Source organism: Dasypus novemcinctus, chromosome 5 (genome assembly GCF_030445035.2).
Source record: "Dasypus novemcinctus isolate mDasNov1 chromosome 5, mDasNov1.1.hap2, whole genome shotgun sequence".
Lineage (NCBI taxonomy): Eukaryota > Metazoa > Chordata > Mammalia > Cingulata > Dasypodidae > Dasypus > Dasypus novemcinctus.
Window position 1 is genome coordinate 67,054,830 of NC_080677.1, and position 26,150 is coordinate 67,080,979.

Sequence of the window (26,150 nt, forward strand, 5' to 3'; positions counted from 1 at the left end):
GTCTAATGGAGTCTTCTCTCTTTCCTCACATATCCACTGCTTTGTGTGTTTACTTCCCAGGACTCCAGCATTAAAATCCCAACCTCCCTTCTCTGCAGTGTGATTTTTCTGTGGGACCCCACCCACCAAGGGGGCAGGGACTCAATGTTGTACTGATGTGGCACAATCAAAGCCTTAATCATTATTTAATCATGTAAAAGTGAAATCTCTGAATCCAATATAATCTAATATGCCCAGAGGAACTGAACAGTTTATAAACATAGTCAGTTGTTCTTTTTGGAATTCATCAATAATATCAAACTGCCACAGTATATAAGTACATTTAATTGAAAAGGGTTGCAAGAACATATGGAAGGAAGCATCTACATAGCTTAGGGAGTAAAATAAAATGTATCTTGCACTGAATAAGTTTTGGGTTTATTTATTTATTTTTGGTCAAGAAATAAAAGAGGAAAGATATTTCATATTTAAGTTAGGGAATGAAGGCTGCATTTGAGATAAACCTTGTGCAGGATTTTTGAAGGAAGTGATAGAAGAATATATACCATCCTGTTTATAATGTAAGCAACATCTAGAGGTCAGGGAAACATAGACTAACTATGAGAATGGAGTGGCATACAGTTTGTACTTTAGAAGATGGTCAGGGAAAAAGCAGGTGAGCATTGAAATGTAAATTAGGACCATCTAGTAAAGGAGCTTGAATGTCTGGATAATTCTGTAGAAAATTAGGAGTCATTGAAGGTTTTAAGCGGGGGGGTGGGGCGGGGGGGGTGACGAGGGGGACGACAGGACTGGAGTGGAAATTTAGAAAGATGTTTAGCAGACATTTATAGGATTCCTACAGTGAGAAAGACTAAAAGGAATCAGTCAAGTTAGAGGCTCTAATATTAGGATACTTAGGAGAACATAAAGGCATGAAGCATGATGGTGAATGTGGGGGTGGAAAAGAGGAATGGATTGATGAGGCCATTTAAAATTAGAACCAAATAGATTTGTTGACTTAATTTTGGGGAGAAGAAGGAGAAATTCTTGTGGGTTTCCAAGTCCAGATAATTGGATGTACAAGAATATGAGGAACCTGTTAAAATATATAAGAAAATCATGAAGAAGTGCTAGTTGAGGAGGTAGGATGTGGTTAATTTGAGGGGCTAATTGAACATCCCAAAAAATTCTCTGACAGCATTTGGAAATGCTCATCTGGAGTTTAGGAGGGAGATTAGAGATAAAGTACTAGAAGTTATCTGTTTAGAAGTTGAGGGTTGTAGTCACAGGAGTGGGTAAGATTCCTGACTGAGTTTATTGTAAGCTCTTTACTTTATATGAGTTATGGAATCCTTTGAGACTATCATAAAAGCTATGCATCTCCTTGCCAGAAAAATGTACAAACAGACCATAGTCTATTGGTATTAAAGATCTCCTGGTGTTAAAAGAGATTTGAGGAGAAAACTCTAACATACTTCTGCTAAAGGGACAGAATGAGGAAAAGACACAGTGATAAAAAATGTAGCTGGTGGACAAGGATTTTTAAAAAGTGCTTTCCAATATGAGTGCTGCAGAGTGTTTCAAGAGTCTGAAAACTTAGGAGATGCTTTTGGATTTGGTGTTAGAAGTACATTGTTGATCAAGGAATCAATCATTTTGGTAGAATGGTGAGGACAGAAGTCAAAATGCAGAGGACTTAAAAGTAACAGTGTTGTGACTAAGTAGAGCTACTAAGTGGAGAAACTAAATATACTCTCATCTTGTCATGAAAGTAAAAGGAAGGAGCAGCAACTTGAAGCAATATTCAGCCTTGGGAGGATTTTTTAATACAATTTTAAAAATATGGGACATGATTTTAGGCAGAAAGGATGGAATCAATCAAGATGGAGGAGGCAGAGATAGAAGAGAAAATGGATAGTCATTAAGAAATCACAATTATTTTTCCCCCCTGTTCGATGTTACTGCTAGCAATGATTGCACTTTCGGGAGACAAAGCAATACTTATTCCACACTGACAACAGCATGTCCAAGCTAAGTCTAATAAGAATCCACTGTTGGGGCATAAGATAACATTGAAAAGCATATTTGTATAAAGAAGAGTAGCCAAGTGTGAAAATTTTCCAGCTCTGTATTTGGATGAAGTGCTCCTACAAGATGTGATCACAGACAATGCTGAGCAGAAGTACACTCAGCAGTCGAAGGTAATTGTTGTATCTCAGGGTTTTTACTCCTCAATAACTGTTCTTTCCCTGGTTCTTAATGCAGTGTTTCTCAGCCTTAGCTGTCCATTGGAATCACATGGGGAGGTTTAAAAAATACCAATGCCTGGACCTTAGGCCTGGCTATTCTGATTTAATTATTCTGGGATGGGGTTTGGGCATGGAGGAATTTTTAAATGTAATTCTAATGTGCAGTCATTGTTTACTTAAGATCCTTGGGCTTCAATTTCTCCACTGGAGATAATATATTCCTCCAGCTGCTTTCTATAAGGTCCTTAAGAAGGTACGGTTGCTAACCAAACTCTTGAGTGTCCATGGAGAAATGTTCATTTGCTTGGGGTGGAAAAACAAGAATTTTTCCCATATTTTTCCTTTTATCCAACATAATCCAAGTTTTTCACCCATAGCTGTGAGGAATCAGGAAATAGTAGTACGTCATTCTTTGGACATTTGTAAAGAATATTTGCACACTTGCAAATTCATGCTTAAGGAAAACTTAATGTATCAGTTGAGGCTCCCAACAGATATATTTTTCTTTCTGAAACCACTACTTGTAGTCAACTTGGTTGCAGAAAAACAACAGTGGTTTGCTCTGGGTTCAAAACAGGTTGTGAATGGTAGGTAGGAATGAATCTCTTTCCCAGCAATAGTTGCTCTTCCATTTAGAAGCAGTTAGCTACATAACATCTATTTGCAGAATATATTTTCGGGGAAAGTCTATCCTAAGCTAGTAATTCACTTCCCTTCCTTCTCCTCTCCAGGATTTGCTGCTCTCTAAAGAAGCAGTCATTAGAAAGTGTGAGAATTGCCCAAGGATTATATGAAGTAGTGGCAGCTAAAGTGAATGCCTCATTAGCATGTGAGAGAAAAGCCCAAACAACACCATCAAAGGGTGTTAAACCAATCCAATGGGGTGGGGAGGGAGTGGTTAGAATTAATTTAAATCACTTTAAAGCCAACCTGAATGAAAGGAGAATTGTTTTCCTTATAGTGTCTTAGCCTGCCTGTGAGTGAAGGTGTGTATATTTTCATGTAAGTACAAGCTAGCAGATAACCCAAATTTGCTAATAATTGATGGACTAAATAATAAAAACAAAATTTAAAACACACTTTGACATTTCAGCTGTTCTCTGGAAATCAAAGAATCCTAAAGAAGAAGCAGCAGGGACCCCCCCCCCCCCCCCCGCCACAAAAAAACAAAAAACAAAACAAAAAATCTTGTCAAGAGAATACCTGAAACATTGTATTATGTAATATGTTACTGTTACTGTTACTGGCAGGGTGGACAATAAAAATAACAAAAAGTCATGCAAAAACAGATCAGCAACAAATAAGGTAAGCAAACCTGAGTTAAAAATCTAATGAAGGCACTCACTTTTAATTTGCAAAAGTTTCCCACCAAATGAAAAAAAAAAGTAAGCACAAAAACAAAAGACTGATTAGCTACCAAAATTTCCCTTCAGGCCAACAATTTGGCTCCCTCCAGTGTCGGCTTAAAGAGCCTGTTGTTTATTGATTGGGTGAAAGTGACAGGAAGACTTGCTGGGTAATTTTTACAGCTTGCAACGCAAAAGCAAAAGAAATTCTGGTTGGTACTACTGGACTTCATGTCTTTATGCACCAACTGGCATCCCTCAGAAGCAGAGCACTTGAGGAGCCAAAAAGATTCTTCAGTTTCCTGGAGGTTTGGGTCCAAGCAGAGGCAATTTTAATATAAAAGTTTGGGGCCCAAGATACATGAATTTTTGGCAACCCGTTGCTTGGAATTAGTTTGCTTCTGCTGTCCACCCTTATCCCAGATGCCTCTGAATAAGGTAATGTGATCCTCCACTCTCCCTAAGAGCAGCTGAAATCTTATGCTGCAACTATATTGAAAAACTGGTCACATTGAGATAATACTAGTAGGCTAAAGCTCTGCCTAGTGTTTATTGGAAAAGAAAACTACCTCTACTTGATGAAACCAGAAAAGCCTATTGGAATAGCAGGCCAAGGAAAATAGTAAAGGGTAAATTGGAATTCTTACTGTGGTATGAACTGGTAATCCTTAACTAAATTCAAAGCAATCACTACTTGAAATATTTCTCAAACTACAGATATTTCTCCTCTCTCTGTTGTAGGGACCTTGTTGAATAATTGACTAGTCTACACCCTTAATTCGGTAACAATCTGGGTCAGCCAGGCAACTCTACTATTCAAGTGAGATGTGAAAGTGTGGCATTGTTAGTTACCTAGTATATGTAGAGTATCAGTCATTTCACAAAAATAATTTTGAGGGAATTTGACACTTGGAGTAGAGAAGATCCATAAGGCTTTGGTTTGATAAGTTGCTTCCTGCTGCCTTCCTCCTGTCAGAGCTACTGAGCTTAAAAATGAGATCAAACTTCTGGAAAGAAATATGCTTTATATAAATATTCCTACTCATATTATTTTATAGTCTCCTATGACAACCTTAATGTCAAGGATTTATTCTGGGTATTTAAGTTATACAACAAAATATCTGATAAGAGTTTTGGCAAGAAATTCACTGACCAAATAACTTGCCCAAAACAGGTATCCATACGGAATGACAGAAGTAATGAAAATAGATAATTGCCTGATCACTAGGGGACTGCATCTCTGAATTCTTTCCTGATTTGCCCTGATAAATATCATTGAACTCATCAGTCCTTTAATCTATCTTTTCAGTAAGATGAGCAAGCCATTTTTTTCTCTCTCTATTTTAGAGCTGGTTTGGATACTAAATTCATTTAAAAGCAAAAACAAAAACAAAAAAGCAAGGCAGCTGTGGAACTTGATGGGCTGTTTGGGGAATGTGAGTATGAAAAGAAACTGGCTCCAAAGATCAAACTCTGTCTCATGTAACTCCCAGAGAGGGATATCTACTTCTAAATATAAAACTCTCATGTAACAATGCTGAGGTTTTAGATTAAAAAATACCACAATCATATTCATGATTACACATATTAGATCTAAAGGAACTGTTTTGATTTTCTTAACAGTTAAGTATGTTATACCTGAGAAAGATGACATTTTGTGAGTGGAGTCATACTTTTGGCATTAAAGAAGCAGTATGATTTCTTGAAGCATGTCTCCATTTGCTTCTATGAGCAAGGCATTTTTAGAGTTAATGTAGACAAAAGGAAAGCTAATTAGATCATTTGCTGTGGTGTGAGTGGCACAATCCTTTCTTTCTCTAAAATGGGTTATTCCTCAAATTTTGCACTTGATTCCTCTGCCTATTAAGCGGAGCTTAAAATCTCTAAGGGATTGTTTGACTTTCAATATCTCATGTCTTTGTTAAAAATGTATTTCACCTTTTTCCTATAATTAACGTTAACATCACATTCTTATTTCAAACTTCCAGACTTTCAGAAAATTAAGATTACAATATAATTTAGATAAAAAGATTAACAAGTAAGAATATACATAAAATGTGAATGACAGAATACATGTCTAACAGCCCACGTTATTGTGTAGTCCTCAAACTTGCTCTTCCAAAGATTTTGCCGAATATAAGTAAACCGTCTGACACTCTGAGTTAACATTTAAAAATACGCATTTGTTTCATAATCACTGCAGTGCAGAAGTTATTTAAGCTACAGCAGTTGAGCATGAAAGGAGCCAGTACATTTTCTGCATTATTTTGCTTCCTTCACCAAATGATAATTTATATGATACCCTTCATATTAAAAATTTTAGATCACACATAAAAATCTTCATAAATATAAGAAAATATAATACATGTTTTATAGAGAAGATTATAAAATTCATAGTGGGATCGATAAAGAAAAGTCCATGAAGATAAGAAGACAGCATTTGATTAATGAACCCAAAATAATTAATATTAATATGGGGTAGTAAAAAGAGTCGATTTATTGTGCACTGATAATGGGGTATTATTACTGTTAGAGTGAAGAATAAGCAACTTATTTCAGTGGATATTACTCTAGGTACAGACTTATTACTTGGTTTAGATTTATAATAACATTTAATGTGTACCTACTAAGAATTCAGTTAACATTCAAAGACCATATACAAAGTACCAGACTGTAATAGGTATTTTTATGTTTGTTATTTTCCTTGATCTGAACAATGTTGTGAGATAGATGGTATATAAGGTTTAGAGAAATTTAATACAATTTTCAAGAGAATACAGCTTATAAGTGATAGAACTGAATTCATAGCATGCTCTTCCAACACCAAGTGTGATGCTCTTCTACCTTGCCATGATTTCTCTCGCAAATGTATTCATTGATAGCAATGGAAGAAAACAGAAGTCAAAAATAGATTTCCCCATGTATCAGATAATAGTTTGATGAAAAAAGTGTTTTTTGAGGCAGACTTTCACAGCTACCACAACCAAAAATGATACCGAGAATAAAACTCATGTATTCTAACACTTGCATGAGACTTATTTTGAAGTCTTAGCTATTTTTCCCAGAAAGTGGAAAAAGAGAAACAAAAAAGCTCATCTTTATAATATTTTTGAAGCAGTCATTTTCATTGGTGCTTGACTGATGATGGCCAGGCTTCCCCAAGGATAAGGCTGTCACTGCCTCTCTTCCTAAGAGAGTCAATTAGGAGTGAATTTAATAATATATATGACTTTGGGTTTACTAGCACGCGTGTGTCAGGAGGATGGCGAGCATGTTGTAGTTGAATCCTGTGGTTGTTTTGATGAATCACCTATATGGGCTTCTCAGTGAATTGCAATTTTCATCTGCTTGCACCAGAGTTATTCAGGCTGTACTGGGTAGAGATGACTTTGTCATCCTTTTTGGATGAGCCCAATGTATCTTCTCAATGAACCTTTTGTTCCAAAATCACTAGGACACAATGGACATTTATCAACAATGGCTTGTTTCTTTTTACGTGTCAAAAACAATTGAGATAAACAATATCTAGAATCTTATCTCTAATTCTAATGCATAAATAATTTGAACTTTCCATAAATGGAGGGTTATGTTGATGTCATAGTAAGCACTCAATAAATGCTTATTGACTGATTAATTGTGGATATTCTTAACAAATGTGTAATCATCAAAATAGTATTTAATATACATAACCCATATATCATCAAATTCTGCCAATTTTTAACTCCTAAAAATTTCTTTAAATCATGCCCTATGTTCTGCCACTTGCAATAGTCCCATGAATGGTTAATCTGCATCTCAGATTCTGACACTCTCCAATCCATTCTCCACAATCCAGTGAGAGATTTTTCTTCTTCTTTCTTTGGAAAAAAAAAAAGAATGAATACCACCACTACTATAATTTCCCATTGTTCTTAAAGGGATAACCTCTAATGTATACAAAGCTCCTACTATTCTCAGTGTACAAGCCACATTGATGTTTCAGTTCCTCACAGGCACCGTTCACTCTCCTTCCACAAGCTCTATGCTCATGATCATCCCACTGAATACAACTTGATTTCCTCCTCTCTTTATTTGGTAAACTCTTAGTAATCCTCCAGTTGTCACCTCAGTTGTCATTTTTCATGGAAGCCTGACTTTGTGATATCAAACTGTCTTATTTTATGTTCCCACAATACCTTATATTTCTTATTTTTACATATATCACAGTTGCAATTTTACATATCTTTGATACATTGAACTAATCTCATGTCTTCCCGACTAGATAATAAGCTCTACATAGGTAGGGTCTTCAATAGCTCACTATAACTCTGAGCCTAAAACCTTACAGACAAAATTCTTAATAAGCTTTATAAAATCTTTTGATCTGACCCCAAGACTACCTACTTCTGCAATCTCATCTAAAAGTAAGCATAAGATAAAATTCATTCACATTTAAAAAACATTTATAGATTCTCTGTTGACCCATGTTCTCCTCCATCATTCCATTTCCTTGACACTTTACTGCATATAACCTAAAATAGTCACTATGTGTGATCCCATTTCTTCAATTCCATTTTCTCCGTAGTCTCTCCCAAATAGTTTTCTACTCAGGACATATTTTCTAACAGACTGTATCATAAAAATATGTGGGTAGGTGACACAAATGTTTTCACAAAAGACTGACATACCAAGATTCTTTTAAATACATAGGCCATAGATATACATGAAGTTAAATATTAAAGTAAGTTTTTTTTTATCATTAGCATTTATTAGTTTCCCTTCAGTGTTACAAAGGCAAACCCTATAGAAAGATATTAAAAACTTTATCAGGAAACTATGGTAATATACCCTGTCAATCAAATGAATATCTCATTGCAATTTAACAAATGTTTGTTGAAGACTCATTGTATTGAAGGTCTTTATTCCTCCATTCCTTCATTCATTGTTTTATTTATTCATTCAACAAACATTTACTATTTTAAGGCATTATTCTCGATTCCAGGGATACAGAAATGACTAGGACATGGCTTTTCCTGCAAGAAGTATATAGAGCTCAAGATACAGTCCTTATTCTTAAGCAGGGATAATTGATGTTATTGGAGAGATACAGTGATTATCGAGGAGGTGTTTGTACTGGCTAGGATTTTGAAAGTATGTGTAAGAAGAGAGCTTGTCATTCTGTTTGTAGCAAAGTATAAAGCATTTAAAAGCAAATTTGGTTAAGATATTTGCAATTATTTTCGGGACATATAGTTTATAAGATAGGCAGTTAGTGTGGCTTGAAACTAATATATTTCCTTAACTGATTCCATTGATTGTAAGGCTGACCATGAATATTCAACCAGCTTTTTGAAAAAATATATAGTACTGCATAAAATGTGCAATAAATTGACTTACATATCAATTCCAGAAACATTAAACTCTGAAAGAAAAGTGCCTACTCTACTTTATGGAGGAATTGTAATAGATAATAAATCAATTTACTAGCTGGTGGTAGTTTCTAACCTTCGTTAAATTATTGACTGGTTGAATGATTTTTAATAAGTCACTTAAAAACACATCTTGCAATTAATTTCAGAACAACATCGGTAGCAAAAAATGCTTCTTATTCTGAAAAATTTGGACTGGGTTCATCTACATTTTTCAGTACTGTTTGTTTCAGATTACTCTGCTTTTTAATTTGCCTCAAGAAAACTTTGCCTCCATAATTACACTAAATTCCTTCTAACTTTAGGAAAATAACATTAATAATATGCTTCTTAGAGTCAACGTTCCATTGACTTCTTGAATTTTAAAAATCCTGAGCACATGGTCATTAATAAATTAAATATTGCTTGCATGTCTTGGGCTCTATAAGTTATTCACAATACGAGAATGAGCTACTTGAGAATACATCTACAGATTCCCAGCACCTATGGAAGGATCTGACATACACGGATAATGCTTAACAAATGTTTCTGGGAAGAATAGATGAAAAATGCCAAAACATACTAAAGGAAAGTAAATAGAGGTGTTTTACATGTACTAAGATATTAAGGACTCTATCCCCATAGCATTCCTTCAGCAGGCACTGTTAATGTCTTACATTGCCTTGCATTTTTCTTTTAAGTTATTCAGCAAAATCTAGTTATTGTGAAAATAAGGAAAGGTAGTTTGTTTAGGGGGACACTCAGACCTCTGACCATTGTTTTAGGGAAGTCCAATATAGCTGATCCACTCTACTGCAGACTCTATTGACTAATTTCTGTCTGAAATAATATATGAAGGAATATGATGTCATTTATATTTTTTTCTAATCTTAATTTGTAGAGTTTTATAATTGTAAATAAGATCTTTGAGGACAGGGACCAGTTTTTGCCTACCATTATATACCAATGCCGAGCATAGTACCAATTTCAATTTAAGTGCTTAATTAGTGTCTGTTTAATGGAGGAATAAAAAAAATGCACGATTAAATGAAGAAAACTATAGAATTAGCATCATAAGGTCGATATTAAGTAGCTAACTGAAATGGCATGTGCATGCATGGAAATAACCAATTTGAGTGACTCAGAATTCTCATGTTTTAATTTTTACTATAAAAATTCTCAGCAGGACTGCAGTTAATCAGTGAATGCTCAAACCTTTTTGTTAGAACTGCATAGACTAGTTGATATATAAAAATAGATATAATTTTCACTAAGTGCTTTTATAATCATAATAGTTAATGAAACCATGTAAACCACAAGCCTCATACGTTTTCATTGATGAACACATTTGGATTTCACAGAATTCTGATGTTGTCAAGGATTTTTCATAGGGATTATTTAACATCAAAATGTCAAAATAAAGATTCTCAAAACATTCTACTTTCTGTTTTCCTTTAGTTGACGGATTATTTTGTTCACCTTTTCCTCTTTGTTTGACTTGGGAATTAAGGCTTTCCAACGAGCTCATGTGGTGTTCAGCACTATCTCTCGATATTGAGTTTACATTACAAACAAGCAAAAATTCCCAGTCTGTCAGAGATCTTCTCCTAGGATACTAAGAAAAGCAAAGTTCAGCTAAACTGCACAATTAATTCACGATCACTTCTGAATAGAGAGAAAAGGTTGCTTTAAGCTGTTCTGTTCTTCTCCTAGGGATTTAAGGTCAGTTTCAAGAGGCAAAATTACTATTCTTTCAAAGTTGTCTCTGCTGATTTGTATTCCTATAATTATCTCTTCAGCACCTTTTCCTTCTTAACTTGTAAACTCAGCTTTATGAATCGATTCATGGATTAGAAACATGTAAATATACCTGTTCCGATGGCAAGATGGACAGGAAAAGGAATAAAGTAGGACAGTTTCCTTTCTTCACTAATGTATCAATTGTTTTTGTTTTACACAAAGGAATCTGAGACATTTCCCCCCAGAAAAAAAAGGAAATAAATTTTTTTTTAAACTACAAATTTTCTCTCTCTCTCTCTTTCACTCACTCTATTTAATATAAAGATTAAAAGCACTGGTCAAGCTCTGGAGATCAACAAGCAAATTGACTGTAAAAAATGAGGCCCTAGAATGTAGTTCTTTTAGCGGGAGCTGACTCTCAAGCCATTGGAGTTAGAAGGCTTTAACTGAAAATAAGAACCATAAGTAGTTGAATATTTGCCTAATAATGTATGTAGCTAAATGAGCCAATATTTGACTATGCTATATATTTTTATTTTCATCAAAGAGCTCAGAATATCACTAGATTTTGTGCTGTTTTTCATTTTAAAGCCCAGGAATTTAAGATATCCAAATGTGTTTTGCATAGTAAACCTTCTTGTTTAGGGATGATTTCATAAGAGAGACAATAGAGTAAACTGGTTAAGTGCATGAGCTCTGGAGCCAAACTGCTGGGTCTATAGTACCCTTACTATTAAGCTTGTGTTTGTACCTCAGTTTCCTTCTCTGTAAATGGGGATATTAATGGAACCTATTTCATAAGGCTATTGTGAAGAATAGGTGACTTAATGTAGGTAAAGCAAATAAGACAGTGCTTTGTATATAGTAAGAACTCAACAGAAGTTTTATTCACAATATCCTTCTCATTCTCCTAAAAATTCTGTATATAATCTGTGCATGATCCATATTTATTTCATTTTGAGGAATATTACAGCAGAGTTTGCATTACATGGGACATCTTAGAATATTATTAACTGGATCTGGTGGGAATTACCATTATCAAATGAGATTTGGAACCCTCTTCAATGGAAATGTCTGAAATGTTTTTCCATTCATGGGAATTCCAGGGAGGAAAAGCAAAGTTATTTGAGATTTTACTCAGTTCTTAGTATTTATGATCATTTCCCCCTATTTCCTTTTGTTATTCATATTTCATTGCTTAAGGTGAAGTGATCAGGTAAAATGTTTGCAGAATGAGGACAGGTTGAAGAATAAGGAACCAAATTCCTAAAATGGTCATCAATGATTTTGCTATTTATATGACAATATTTAAATTTATAAATAAGACCAATAGTTTTTTGAGTGTTAAAAGAAGACAAATTTTGACCTGGAATGCTGAGTTCTGTCTTATTTATTGACAAAGTTCCTCATAGAAATTCTATGGCTAAAGGAATCTTAAAGATCAATACCCTAATTTTAAAGATGAGGAAAATGAGCTCTAGAGTGGTTTAATTAATTATTCAATAAATATTTAGTGATCTTCTACTACGTATGTGCTATTAACTCTACTGTAATAGAGACACAGCTGTGAGTGAGCAGGCATGGTCTTTTTAACAACAGACTAGCTGGGAGATGGAAAATAATAAAGTGTGATGTAGGGACAAACAGGTGACTTCAGGAGTACATAGCTGGAAGAACTTTCCTACTTCAGGAGGTCAGGAAAGGCCTTAAGCAGAAGTGGCATAGAATTTGTGTTCTGATAGAGGCAAGTGGAGTAAGCAAGTGCTGTGGGAAGGTCCAGAGAGAGAGAGGGCAAGGAGTGCAAAAACTGTTCAACATGAGGGGAGAGAGATGAGATATAAGCTGGATGCTTACACAGATCAGTGTGGACCTGGGAAACCATTTTTTGACTATCCCAAAAGCAATGAAAGATCTTTGTAGAGTTTTTTTCCTCATGTGTCAGTACTTTTAATTTAGTGTTCATCAAATTATAGTAAGAAGACAACTATAAGCAGGATGCAGTCACTCTATTTTCATTAACAGCACAACAGATTACAGTAAACCAAGTTTGTATTGAACCATCAAGTATGGTTCTCCCCTTGTTTCCCTTTGTGATGGATCATTAAGAATACCTCCAAATCCAATAATCTCATCATTACCTCTCAAACTATCAGTGAAAGGTTTGAGCTCTGAAGAAATGGAAGTTGCTGAGCGGACTGCACTGCCTTGAATTCCATCTGTAATTTTAATGGAGCAAAGAGACCCTGGATGTTTCTCAGTGTGGAAAAAATAATTTTATTAATATATTGGTTGAGCTGAAAATTATTTTCTGATAATTTGAGAGGGTGACAGGACCAAAGTTCATTCTTCTCACTAGGAAAACCTTTTTGAAGAAGATCTTGACTTTCAAAAGGGCCACTTGCTGAATGCTCAGTAATGGGAATGTTGTCTTTTAGCTGAGATCCAGGTCCTCTGGCATTCATCTTTGGTGCTTCTCAGCCCTGTTCCTTAGCAGAGTTTTAAGCAGGGTGGTAACATGCTAAGATTTGTATTTTATTAAGATAATTCTGGCTACATCAAGGTGGAAGATTCATAGTAGTAAGATAAGAGTCATGGAGCCCAATGGGGGGAAGCCTTGCAGAACCCTGGTGAGAGATTGTGGTGACTTAATCTACTCTTTGTAAATAAGTGCTATCAAAGCATAACCACATAGAAAATACTGATTTCATTTCTAAGTCTTGCTTTTATAGTATGTGATTGTTTCATTTTCCTTTGAACCAAATTTACGAAAAATGGCTTTTTTTAAACCCCCTTTTTCCTTTATTAAACAATGGATTTGTTGTAGCTTATTTTTTTTTTAGAAGGAAAATGATTAGCTTAATTGGTTTTGGCTGATGTTTTTCACCCAACAGCTAATTCCTACCTACTAGGCACTATTCATCTTTATGTCTAATTCATTATGTGCTTTCTATTCCCATTGCCACTGTCCTAGTTCGGGCCATCATTACCTCTCACCTGGACTGTTGCCATAATCTGCCAACTCATTTCCCTGCCTCCCAAACCTTTATTTCCTCATATTTATCTTCACATTGTGCTCTCAGATTTCCCTGATCAAATGCCTTCACAGGTTTCCCTCTGTCTCCTGGATAAATTTCAAAGTTTTTCATATATTCTTATACGTTTATCTTCTACCCGAACCCCATACATCCTACTCTTAAACTAAACCAGATCACAAACTGTTTCCCAAACAAATACCATACATTCTCTCTTTCTTTGCATAGATATGGAATGCTTTTCTTGACTTTCTAAAATCGTACCCATTTTTTTAGGGTCCAGAACAGAAATAACATTCTCTCTGATGCCTTCTACACTTATACCAGAAAGAACTACAATCCATTCAAGAGTCTCACAGCAGAGCTCCTGAGTTTTCCTGTTACTGTGGTTACATATACACATTTTATCTCTGCTATGACGGTGTAGCTTCTTAGGGCAGGAACAGTGCCTTCTTCTTCTCTCTATTCTCCTCAGAACCCTTGTCCAGTGCCTTGAAAATAGTGGACTTTTAATAAGAATTTAAAAAATTGAATTGATACCTCTTTTCCTGCAAAATTTTAAAAATTTACATGAAGTTACTTTGTTTGTAATCCAAATGCCTGTATGAAAATGAGATAACTTATGCATTAAAATAAAAAATGTAATGATAATTCTTATTTTTAAAGTTGCAACATATAAAGGGGGGAAATTAAAGTTAATATTTCAGCATAGAAGTTACCTGCTGAGTAAATATAAAACTTAATATAGAGTTCCTTTATTCATTAAATATGTATTAAGTACTACTGCATGTTTTATACATTATTATAGATTCGGTGAAAGAGACAGACACGATCTTTATCTTTTGGAACTAATTCTATTCAGGGAGACAGATGAATGCTCTAACCACATCTTAAATTAGTTCATGGGCATTGATTTCTGTAGGTCTTTATGCAGGTGTATCATACAGGAGAATTTTTTTGGATTACAAAAAAGTCACAATCTTTTTTCTTAGATAGCATTAGTTCAATCATACATTCAAAAATCACTTATTAGTATCAACTGGTTCTTAAGCACTTTGTTAAATCCTGATATTCACAGTCAGGTAGGAAATGTCACACAGCTAAGTGAATGGATTATATTCCATTAGGTCCAATGACCCAAGTTGATGCAGGGTAGAGAGAGACCACAAGGTATCAGGAAATGCTATGTGTGCCAAAGTACACAGCATCACAAAATGGGCTGGCTAGCTCTGACTCCAGGCTGGAAAATATCAAAAACAAGAAAAGAGCCACTTTGCTTAGATGCGTTTGCAGTGGAGCAGCAAAGAGATGTTGTTGCTCTGGAATTGGTCCTCACACCTAGGACTTCTCCTGCCACAATGTGCGCATGTTTCCTGGAGATCAAAGGTGGGCCATTTTAAGAGGGAGCCAGGCCAAGAGAAAGGTATGAAGCAGCAATGGGATGCCAAAAGTGAGAGTGCATGTGGAATGCACTGCTGAAATAACAGGAACTGAAGTGGTGTGGACACCTGTCTCAAGGGAACTGAAGTAATAGACAACAAGCAATCGCCAAGAAGCCTCAACACACACACACGTTAAAAGAGTCAGTTTTTAAAATCAGGGGGTGCATAGAGTGTGAGGCTAAGAAACAGCTAAAAACTTCTTGCTTCCTAGAACTCTCCTGCTTATGCCCATCATTCCACTCCCAACTTAAGAGATAGAACTTGAGTTAAAAAGAGGGCAAAAGAGAAGCTTAGGAGCATTCACACTTCCTTTTTTAGTATCAGACCTGAAGTAGACTCTTGCTGGTGGCAGAAAAGATGCAGCTTTAAAGTTCAAAGTTTTAAATGTCACATTGGTGTAGACATACTAATTTTTGAAAGAAGACTGTGTAGGCAATATTATTGTCTTCAGAGTGTAATATATCTAACTGAATGTGTTTAAAGGGACAGTAAGAAATGAAAATATATTTGCTTTCCAATTTTATTCAACAAGTTATTGTTCTACCTAACTATTGCTAACATCAAAGCAATATTTTACTATTCAAGGAATGTTTTGGATAAAAATTGCTTTTGTAGGACATATGAAAATGGACTTGATGAGATGAGACTCTGAAATTGGTCTTAAAATATAGCATTACAGAAAGGAAGAATAAAATGTGTCCTAAATGAAGTTATGAATACAAAGATTCTCAAGGTCTATTTTGGGTGCAAACAGAAAGGTCTGGGTAGAGCAGAGGTTTGTATTTAGGAAGAAAGATTGAAAAGATACACTGAGAGCCTGATTATAAAAGGCTTTGATAGCCAAGCTAGGGATTTCAAATTTCACTTTTAAGTGATGAGTTTCCTTTAATATTTTAAACCTAGGAATGAAATGAAAAAGTCAGTTTTTCATCAAGATTAATCTGGTAGTGATGTGCCTTTTCCAGCTTTCCTTTTTATTTCTTATGGCTATATTTTCACCATAGTATGTTAGTTCTTTTATTTATTCTCTAACTCTCCCTATATAATATTAGCTGAATGAGAGTAGGCATCCTTCTTATTTATTTAATTTTGGTTGTTGTTATTGTTGTTCACAGCTATAAATTCTCTAGAACAGTGTCTGACACCCAGAAGGTGCTTATTAAATATCTGGTGGTAAATAAGTGAATAAAGAGGGAGAGACTGGAGGGGATAAACTATCAAAGATGACTGGGAGAAAAGTGATGAAAACTTGGTCTACAGTCTTGGAAGTTGGAAGATGTGAGGTGTGTTTATGAAGGAGGGTTTGACAGAGGAGTGAATGAAAATGTCAAGTCGTTGCCCATTCCCAGCGTTTGAACTATTTCCTAGGGGGAATGATGGTCTCTCTAAGAATCTGGAATTAGGACGAAGGATCTGGTTTGGGATGGTGATGGATTTAGATATATTGAGATAGTGTGTCAGCAGGAGAGTCAAATGGAAGAAACATTAACAGATATAAACACTGCAACCATCATAGCGGTTCTGCAGGAAATGCAGTGTAATTTTCAACAATTTAACATTTTTGTTCCTGCAACAGAGTGAGTTTTAAAAATTCAAACTTAAAAGCTTAAAATGTAATATGAGGTTTTAATGTTCGGTGGAGTCAGAATCTGGCCTAATATGTTCCTGCTTTTCTCTTCATTCAGTTATTGATCATGGAAAAACAAATGAATATATGGAGACAGCATAGACCACTTAAGTGTCAATCTGGTGTTCAGGTTTAGCCTTCCTCTGCCCTGGCTGCCCATCCCTCATTCCCTCTTCAGCATTTTCCCTACTGGTTCTGAACACAGCTTAGCATCTATGTTTGGCAGGATTTGTGGATATTGCCAGCTTCAGCCTAGCAACCCTTCACTTGAACAGAGTAGTAGTGAATAAGTGAATAAGGTGTACGAAGTTGCCAAATGAGGATTTTTTTTCCTGCTCTGTAGATCCAGAGGGCAGAGGAGAGAATTGTGATAAAACAATGTTTCCCCACATCCCCTCACTCGTAAGGATAGAGCTATAAATCAATTTGAGTTTACATTTTGCAATTATCTCAATCTAGAAACAGTAATAATGTTTTCATTAATGATACTCACCAAACACCAGTAACTTCTCTTTCTAATATCTCAATATCACAATTATAAAATACAGAACAAAAAGAGAAAAATGATAAAGTATCATAAAGAGAATATCTAAAATATATATAGTATGTGTTTGCGTATCTGATTGGAGTTTACTCTAGGTAATAAAATAAAAATTCCTTTGTAATTAATAAGGTATGTAGTTTCTAGAAAATGAATTTATTACTACCCAGAATCATACTTTATGAGATTATTTATTTATCTGTCTATATAATATCTATCTATATATTTATTTTTATACCTATCTGTTCATACCCAGGATAGTTACAGAAAATATTTTAGTCAATTGCTTAATCTAATTAGGGTGGATTTGCTTGGGGGAATAATTTTGTGCAAGTGGTTCACTGGATTTTCTCTGTATGACCATAATTCTATGTGTAACGGCTCTCACATCTAAGTGTGCAAATGAATATTGTAGAAGCTTATTAAATGCTTGTGTTCCTGAACCTCAACCTAAATAGATTTGGCTTCAGTTAGTCTCAGGAGTATCTGCCTCAGTGGTCTGCATTTGAAGTAAACGTCAAAGTGATTGCGATGCAGGCTCTTTTGGCCACATAATTTGACAACCACTGTTTACTACAGAGAGCAAGCAGATGATTATTGTTTGTGTAATTAGAGGGAGGGTGGGAAGGAAGTGGAGAACAGAGCTTCTTGGACTTTGTCCTTTAACATTCTCACTCTTCCTGGTAAAAATTCCAATCATTTCCATCTGAAGAACATACCTGAAGCTACCAGATTCCCTGCCTACCTCACACACCAGCAAACACAAATTTAGAAACTTACAAGAAAAATCAATGTTTAAGGAAGAGAAGTGTTAGGAATCTAAGTCCCTGGTCTTGAGTTCTGTAGTTAGGTGTAGGTTGATCACCATCATAGGGGAACTTGATAGAAATCATTGGGGTTACAGCATCAGGATGTAGAGGGTCTTTGCTTTGTTTAAGGGAAAAATTGCTTCCAAATGGAAAGTTAATTTTATTCTCCAGATCGCATTTGCTCCTTGAGGCAGATACAAATTCTAATTGTTTCTGACCTTGTAGCGCAATCTCCCAAATTAGCATGTATTTTGACATATTTTGTGAAAGCACTTTCCATTATGTTGTATTCATCAACACATGGCACATTGAGACTGTTAAGCAAAATACAAAATATTACTAATAATCTATCTGCTATGTAGTATTAACAATCAAAAGAAAAAGCCTCTACCAGATGGAAAGAAAGATCTGTGATATGTACTCCTTTTTTATGTTCATGAAGTAAGTACTCCAGCACAAATCAGAAATCAGAAAAAAGCCCCTGATTTCATGTTTCAACTCTTTGTGTGTGAAAAGAAGTATCAGTTCATGTACTCAAGACAGCATGTTTCTGATGGTAGGAAAATGTCCAAGTCAGAGAATCAAGAGATACGGGTTTTCCCAGAGAAGCCCTACTGACTCAGTATTTGGAATCACCAACAGTTCACTTTGTTTCTATGTTACAGTGTGTTTAAAATTAGCAGTCCCTAAGCACCCTCCTGTTTCTTGCTGGTGTCTGTATTGTGGATAAATGCCCAAATGAATAAAATATTGAGACTTTCTTACATAAACTTTCTTATCCGGGTAAAAAAATTTCAAAATGTCGCAAGCCTACAAAACATTTTTACCAGCTCATTTTCCTGGTGGGAAGTAGTTAGGTAATAACAGAGAAACATCAGCCTTAATAATAATAATAAAAAAGCTATTTCCTTCCATGACTGGCCATTTGAAAGACTATATTCTTGCCACTGTTTAGTTTTTGCAGGTTGCAATGTTCATTCAAATTGGGCTCCAGGAAATATATTTCCCTCACATTTTCATACCTGGTGTTTACTTCTCAGTTTGTTAACAAGTTATCATTTTTTGTAGACTTTTCTGTCTCTCAATATTTTTTTCTTATAGTTCTAGTCAACTATAAATGATTTTTAAGTTCATTTTTGCCATTTGCATTTCTCTGCCCCTCAGAAGAGATTGTATTTATCTCAGGGTGAATGAAGCTGAGACTGTACTATTCCAGTCCAGGTTCTATTTTACTAAATATTTCTCCCCTTCTCTACCAAAGTAACATCCTATTCTTGGAGCCCAGAAAATAGGTGTTGAATGAAATCAGGCTCACCTTGAATACTTTCTGATAATTTAACGTATTTTTCTCAGTGGAACATATATCTTCCTTATTCAGAAAAACAAAGTTTCTTGGTATCTGTCTGATGCCACATGCTCTATTTTATGTTTTCTTGCATAGAACATAAATTGGAGGCAATATAGTTTAGTAGTAAAAGAAGCAGGTATTGGAGTGAGAAAGTAAATTTTGCATTTCAGCTCTTGCCTTGTTAGCACCTGAACTTGGACAGGTTAAATAATCTCTTGGGGCCGCCATTTCATTCTCTATAAAATGGGGATGATAGTAACTACCTTATAGGGTTCTTTTGAGTATGAAATAATATTCATGCAATGTTTTAGTAGAATACTTAGCACATGGCAATTAATCAATAATTGTCATTTATTATAGCTACTTTTGTAACCACACAACATCTAGCAAGAGTTTTCTACATAGCAGAGTGTCAGAATATTATATTTAAAATTGTAAACCTGAATAAAAAACTTGTTAAATGAAGGAACAGATTTTCATTTTGGTTAAAATTTTGGTAACCTCTTCTCTACTGTGGAATTTCAATTTTGATTTTGGGAATGCCTTGAATTTTGTACATGTTTGTGAAATTTTGTGTGTGTTTTAAGATTTTGTTGTGTCCTCCTGAGTGTCCCAGGTCTTGTTCTGTTAATAACAAGTATTTAACAAATATTTATTGACTGACTGTTTCTGTATTAGTGCCCTCTCTTTCCTCAGACAGTCTTTTTCTTAGGGGAGTGTCTTCAAATCGTCATATTTTTTATTCCTCCCATGCCACATTATAAAAATTGCATTTTTTCAAACTAGGTATCTTGTATCATGTTTGTCAGAATCTCTAACTTTTGATGGATGTTCATATCCTCCCAATAGAATTTAGTCAAACTATGTGTGTGCAGACCCAGGTACTGACAGTAAAGTAAATTCTGACAAGGAATTAAAAACAATAGCTACCACGAGCTTTCTGTGGAGATACCTTCTCAACAGAGGACTTTATTTTTAAACATGATATTTTATTCTATGCTCATATAGAATATATCTGAATGTTTTTCAAGTTTATTTCTCTGTCCTGTTTTTAAAATACAGTGTACATGTTTTTCAGTTCCATAAAAGGGTTGTTTTTTGATGAGGAAAGATTATGTTCTGTGTAGACAAAGTCCTTTTAGAGTGCCTCTTTGTCTCAGGGAGAAGTCATAAGTATATTAATGGTCTGTTTTTCTTATACCAAGGAAATTGATTTCCCCTTTGTTTCTAAGGAAAATCATTTTGAGGGTACTCACCACTTTGCGATGAATGGCACTATAAAAACACTTTGGGACTCCAGGAGAGAGAATACTGGTATAAAATTATTCATTCCATGCAGTCTAATTTTATTCTCTTAAAATTAGTTACGGTTTTGGAATGGCACTTCTCCTTAAATGTTTCCTCAGTAATCCACGTGAATGTTCTATGTACCATGTTCAACAACTGATAAAGAAGATAGTACCAAATTGTGTTTTTAGCTGCTGATTCTCCTCACTGTTCGTCCCATATTTTCTGGACTTGCCAAGTGCAACCCAGCAACTTAAGTCCTGATTTATCATTTACTCTTCTGCTATCTAACAGAACTTGCAGATCAATGCCTGGGACACAGAAAAACAGCTGAGTGGGATGCGAAGTCTGCCACAGATAGTTGCTTAAGAATCTTGAAGCCTACACATGGATGTCTTGGTAGCAGAATTTAAGTGAACAAAATGAAAACCTGTTTCTCTCCTGTGGTTATTTCAGGCTTTACTATTTTTAAAGTAACCTTCACATATGGTACCTACATATAAATCTGATTATAATAGCATTCCATATTGGTATATGCATGGCTTAAACTCACTTTTCATGATACAGCACAGTGGAGAATTTGCCTTTATTCCTACTGGCTTTTTCAACACTGTTTCAGAATGAAGGAGCCACTGAAAGTTCTAACAGAATTTCTATGTTGCGTTAATGTACGTATCTAAACTCATACACTCTTATATTCCTAGCACATTCTATTAATTATGGAAATAATTTTCATTTCAATAGTGGAATTTACATGACAACAGCTTCAGAGACTCAGTGGAGCATCAGACCAGCATGTCAAAGAATTCCCCCTTGGAGTGTGGGTGTTGAAAGGGTTCTGTTGACATCAAATTTGCATTGAAAATGTCTCATAAATGTGCATCCACATAGAACATTAATCATAAGGGATCATCTCAATATGCACATAAGTCCTTAGTGTCAGGCAAGGCACTTCCTCACTCTTATATTAGTAAAATGAGTTATGAGGAATATATAATTATACATACACCTATCAATGACTTAAAAGATACGTCTTTACTATTTAGCAAAGATGTCTGGATCTAGAGCTGTCACCTTTGTGTCCTCTATTGTAACTGGGCAAAACTTCTCTATTCTGTATTCTATAAGTACTGCCCAGGGAAGAGAATGGACTGATCCAGAGGGGTTTTAGTTGGGAAATAGAACCAGGGGAAAATTAGGCTGAATATCACAATGAAGTTCTTAATAGGGAGAACCATTAGACTGTGAAATAGTCTTTCAAAGGCACTGTAAGAAGTCATTACTTGAGCCATTTAAAATCAGATTCGACTGGAGTACTCCAAAATACAGTATACTATGGGGACAAAGCCTACAATTCAAGTGGATGGAAGGGGGGGTGACCTAATAGTTTCTACCCATCTCAGTCTCTGATTACTATGATCGTCTTGATTTATGCGTTCTGTCTTGGTGTTTTAATTTTGCCCCATCTTTTTGGGAGCAATTTCTACAAATTCATCTGATGCAGAATTGAATGCATTTAGTAGACTCTCAGGATAGGTGAAAAATGCACAGTAAACTCAGTGTAAAATAACAAAGCAACCAATAGTAAATACCTACTCTTTTTCTGGGAGTTATCTCTGGAGAAGACATTTTTCACCATGGAAATCTGGTCATATTTCACCATGCATGAACATGCTAAATGCCTGTTTGTTTGTTTTTTCCAAAGGAGATGAGGCATTACATTCTTTTTTAAATGGCTTCTATTTAAATGGAAACATTTCAACCCCAAGCCAATAGGTGGGCTACATTTTGGTGGGAGGTAGTTAGAGCGTTGGAAAAAGATCATGTTTCATTTTGTGATTGATCACCATTAGACAAGAAAGGAAAAATGACTGAATTTGAAAAAAAGAGTTTGCCATGAAATAAAAGCTATTTCTCTCTTAAGGATGGTTTCATAGTGAGAAGGTACTCAGGGCGGTTATAACAATGTATGGTTGGGAATCTTTTAAAATAAAACCATCTTCAATCTTTTGTAGTTCTGATTGCTTAAAATAGAGAAGGAAAAGAGGTGAGCCTTTGACAACTATGCCAGTTCTTTACTTCAAAAACCATTAATTTAAATTTAAATAAAAATAGGGACCACTAAACCTTAATGCTATATTTGCATTTATTCCACTTGCCAGTTTTAATTGCAGTGACAGTTCTAGATATTTCATTGTTTTTTCTGGGGAGAGTGTTTTAAGACTTCCTTTCCTCATTTTCCATCCTGAGCACCTGTGTTATTCTGAATATAAATCAAGCCAGCTTTGGGCCATATCTAGTCAAAATATCCTCGTACTCCTGCCAGCGACCAGAACCCTGAAGGGTGGACAGCTGAAACCTGCAGATGAGGGAAATCTTTGCAAGTGTAAGACATTACAATTTTGAAAGGAAAAAATCATTTTATTAATGTCTCATGTACGTTAGCTGCCAAATCTATTCAGATTCTATTGGGCTGTTTTTAGAGAAAGGCATTTAGCACTACAGAATCATTAACTGATAATTAGAATGCCCTAAACCATCTTTGGTAAGAACTGTGTTATCCGTAGGAATTTAGTGTGATGGCCATTCTAGATGTTTTTTAGTTATGCCTCTATTAAATATACTTAGGAAAACAGAGTTCAGGTAAAAAGGCTTAAAATGTGTGAACAGATAAACCAAAGCCGATCTACACTTAGGTAAATGAATGGTGATTGTCTCCAAGTGGATGCTTAATTTCCCCCCATGAAACACAATTATAGCTCTACTGAACAGGTCTAAGAGCAGATGACACACAGAAATTCCAGCAAAGCAAAGAACTATTGCCAAGGTCCTTAAGTTGCACTAACCTCAACTTTGAACAGACCATAATTATTTTATGCCCTAAACATATCTCTTGCTGTTCAAATAATAGTAGAAATATTTTATTAGCAAATTAGCTGAGTACTTGACCACAGGTCTTAGAAGGGCACAGTTTTATTTGTTTTCAAATTTTACAATGCTCTAAAATACTTAAAAAGCAGAGACATATCCCTCCCCCCTCCTCCCATCTACCTATAAATGATATGCCTTTGGAAATCTTCCATCCAAGGAAGGGACTGGAAGGAAATCTAAATGAAATCCTTAAGAAACAAGCTTATTGGATATACTACCTAGCCTATTTTTAGATCACAGATCTCCCGCCCTCTCTGAGTTATCTCACTGTCAGATAAGAAAATGGAACAGAATCGATGAAGAAAGGTGCCCCGAGTCTGGCTTTAAGATTTTTCGCTCAAGCCAAAAAGAGCAAAGGGCAGCAAGTTAGGGCTCCTCTCCAGGCTGCCTGCGGGAGGGTGAACCGCTGGCCGCCTCTGGCTGCAGAGCTTCTCCGGGCTGCAGCACCCGCCACGTCCCGCTGCGCGCTGCCCGCCTCGGCAGCCAACCTCCACACCCACATGAAACGGCAGGTGCCAGCCAGTTACCTCACTGTTTCCCGCGGACAAAGCCCCACGAACCCCCGAAAGGAAACGAATCCCGACCCCACAGCAGAGCTGGAGGTGGTGGGTTGATGAAACTGGTCTCTCTGGGGGTCCGCGAGCGCCAGTCAACGCCCCCCCCCCACCCTCCCGCGCCCTGGTCGTAGATCTCTGCCCCGAAATCTCCATCCGTCGCCGAGATACGGCCGTGCGCGCACACACACCAACTAACTCACGCACACCCACATCGCCTCTGCCCCAGCCTCCCCGCTCCCGGCAGAACCGCGGGGACTGCTCGGTGCTCTGCCTTAACTTTCCCAGCGGCGACTGCCCCACGCGGTCGCCGAAGCCCCGCGCCCTGGCCGGGCGTCCTCCAGGGGCCGAGTCCCCCTCCGGACCCCTTACCTCGAGCCGGCAACTCCTGGTGGGGACTGGAGCTGACCGCGGTGGCGGCGGCGGCGGCTGAGCCTGCACCCGGGTTCCGGCTCATGGTCGGTCCTCCTCATCCGACACAAAAGAGGTAGCTTGAGGGCTTTGTCCTTTCCGAATTCATGGGAGAACTTATTTTGTCCCCGAAATGGCCAACTTGTGCGCGCCGCTTCCTGTCACGGTGCCCCCTGCCCCCGCCCCCGCCCGGCTGCGCGCTGAACCGCTGCCCGGCGGCCGAGCAGCCCGGCTCCCAGGCAGTGGGGAGTGGGAAGAGGAGGGGTGGGCAGGCACGGGAGAGAGGGGATTGGAGAAAGGGGAGACCCAGTGGTCTTTCGCCGAAAGGAAGGCTAGTCGCGTCTCCCTCCTCCTCCTCGTGCCAGGCAAACCCACTACCCCCGCGCGGAAGCAACTTTCCTTCACCTTGCCCAGGCTCAAACCGTGGCTCTTAATATTGGAACTCTCGGCAGAGGCAGGAACCTCCTGGCATTTTCTCCTTTTATTCTTTTTCCTTTCCTCCCTCTTCCTTCTCCCCCTTCCTCCCTCCTTTTATAGGGGTGTATCTGCAGAGGCTTCAGCGAGCCAGGGTACCCAAAAGAGAGGAGGACGATAAGGAAAGCCAGGGCGGTTTTGCTGGCTGTTGCACTTGACTCTGTTTGAAATCCTAGGTAGTGCCTGCGAAGGTTGGGGAATTTGGGGGGAGGAGGGGACGGTAAAGGGGTGTGGGACGGCAGGCAGGGCGGCGGCTCCAACTTTGAAGCTCTATTATAGCTCTCCGGCCTCGGGAGAGCAGGACTAACAGTCAGTCCTTGGAAGAAGTCTCCTCTGGTCTGGGAGCTACGGCCTGACCGCAGTCTGTAGGAGAAAGGGAGGGAGCGCAAGAGGGGCCGGCGGGCCCGGGAGGCCGGAGTGCAGCTCGGCCCCGCACGCTGCCCCGCGGCGCGGTGCGAGCCCCGGGAGAGGGCTTGTGTGGAGCAATCTCTAGGTCAGGCGGGAGGGTGACACTCCTGTTTCCTAGCAACCCTCATCAATCGTTTCGGGAGGTCCCTCTGATGGAATTCGATTGGACAGCCCCTGCAGGGAAGCCACGCCCCTTCAAGATTGCGGGGTTGCTGCTTTCTCGAAGTCTCCCAAATTTCTTGGGTGGAATCAGATTACAGGGGAGTGCTGAATTATCTTCTCCTCTGCTACCATACCACCTCCTTGCAGCTACCCTCCCTCCACCTTCCGCAGACCCAGTCAATGTTCTCTACAGAACCTCTTCTTTCTTCTTAAAATTAAATAAAAAAAATAAAAACCTTAAATCGGTGACGTAGACAAAAAAGAAGAAAAGCCCCGCGGAAATAGCTTTAATAGACCCCGAGCTACAGATAAAATGCTAAAGGTAAAATTCCAGGGACTATTCTATGTTTAGAAACACATTGTGTTTAATTTTAAGATTGAAACTACACTGTCATTAATTTTTCCACCATAATATACTAA

The 26,150-nt window shown here is 37.2% G+C and overlaps 1 protein-coding gene across 2 annotated transcripts in view; it reads right to left on the reverse strand.

Annotated features, from left to right (window-relative positions):
* Positions 1–25,813, reverse strand: part of GRM3 (glutamate metabotropic receptor 3) — a 265,444-nt gene extending 239,631 nt beyond the window's left edge. The window contains exon 1 of one of the 2 annotated variants that reach the window (XM_071215188.1): positions 24,648–25,813. The gene's annotated coding sequence lies outside the window, so the exon portion shown is untranslated. The remainder of the gene's footprint in view (positions 1–24,647) is intronic. The other variant, XM_058297090.2, reaches the window with a different exon arrangement.
* Between the last annotated feature and the right edge of the window lie 337 nt (positions 25,814–26,150).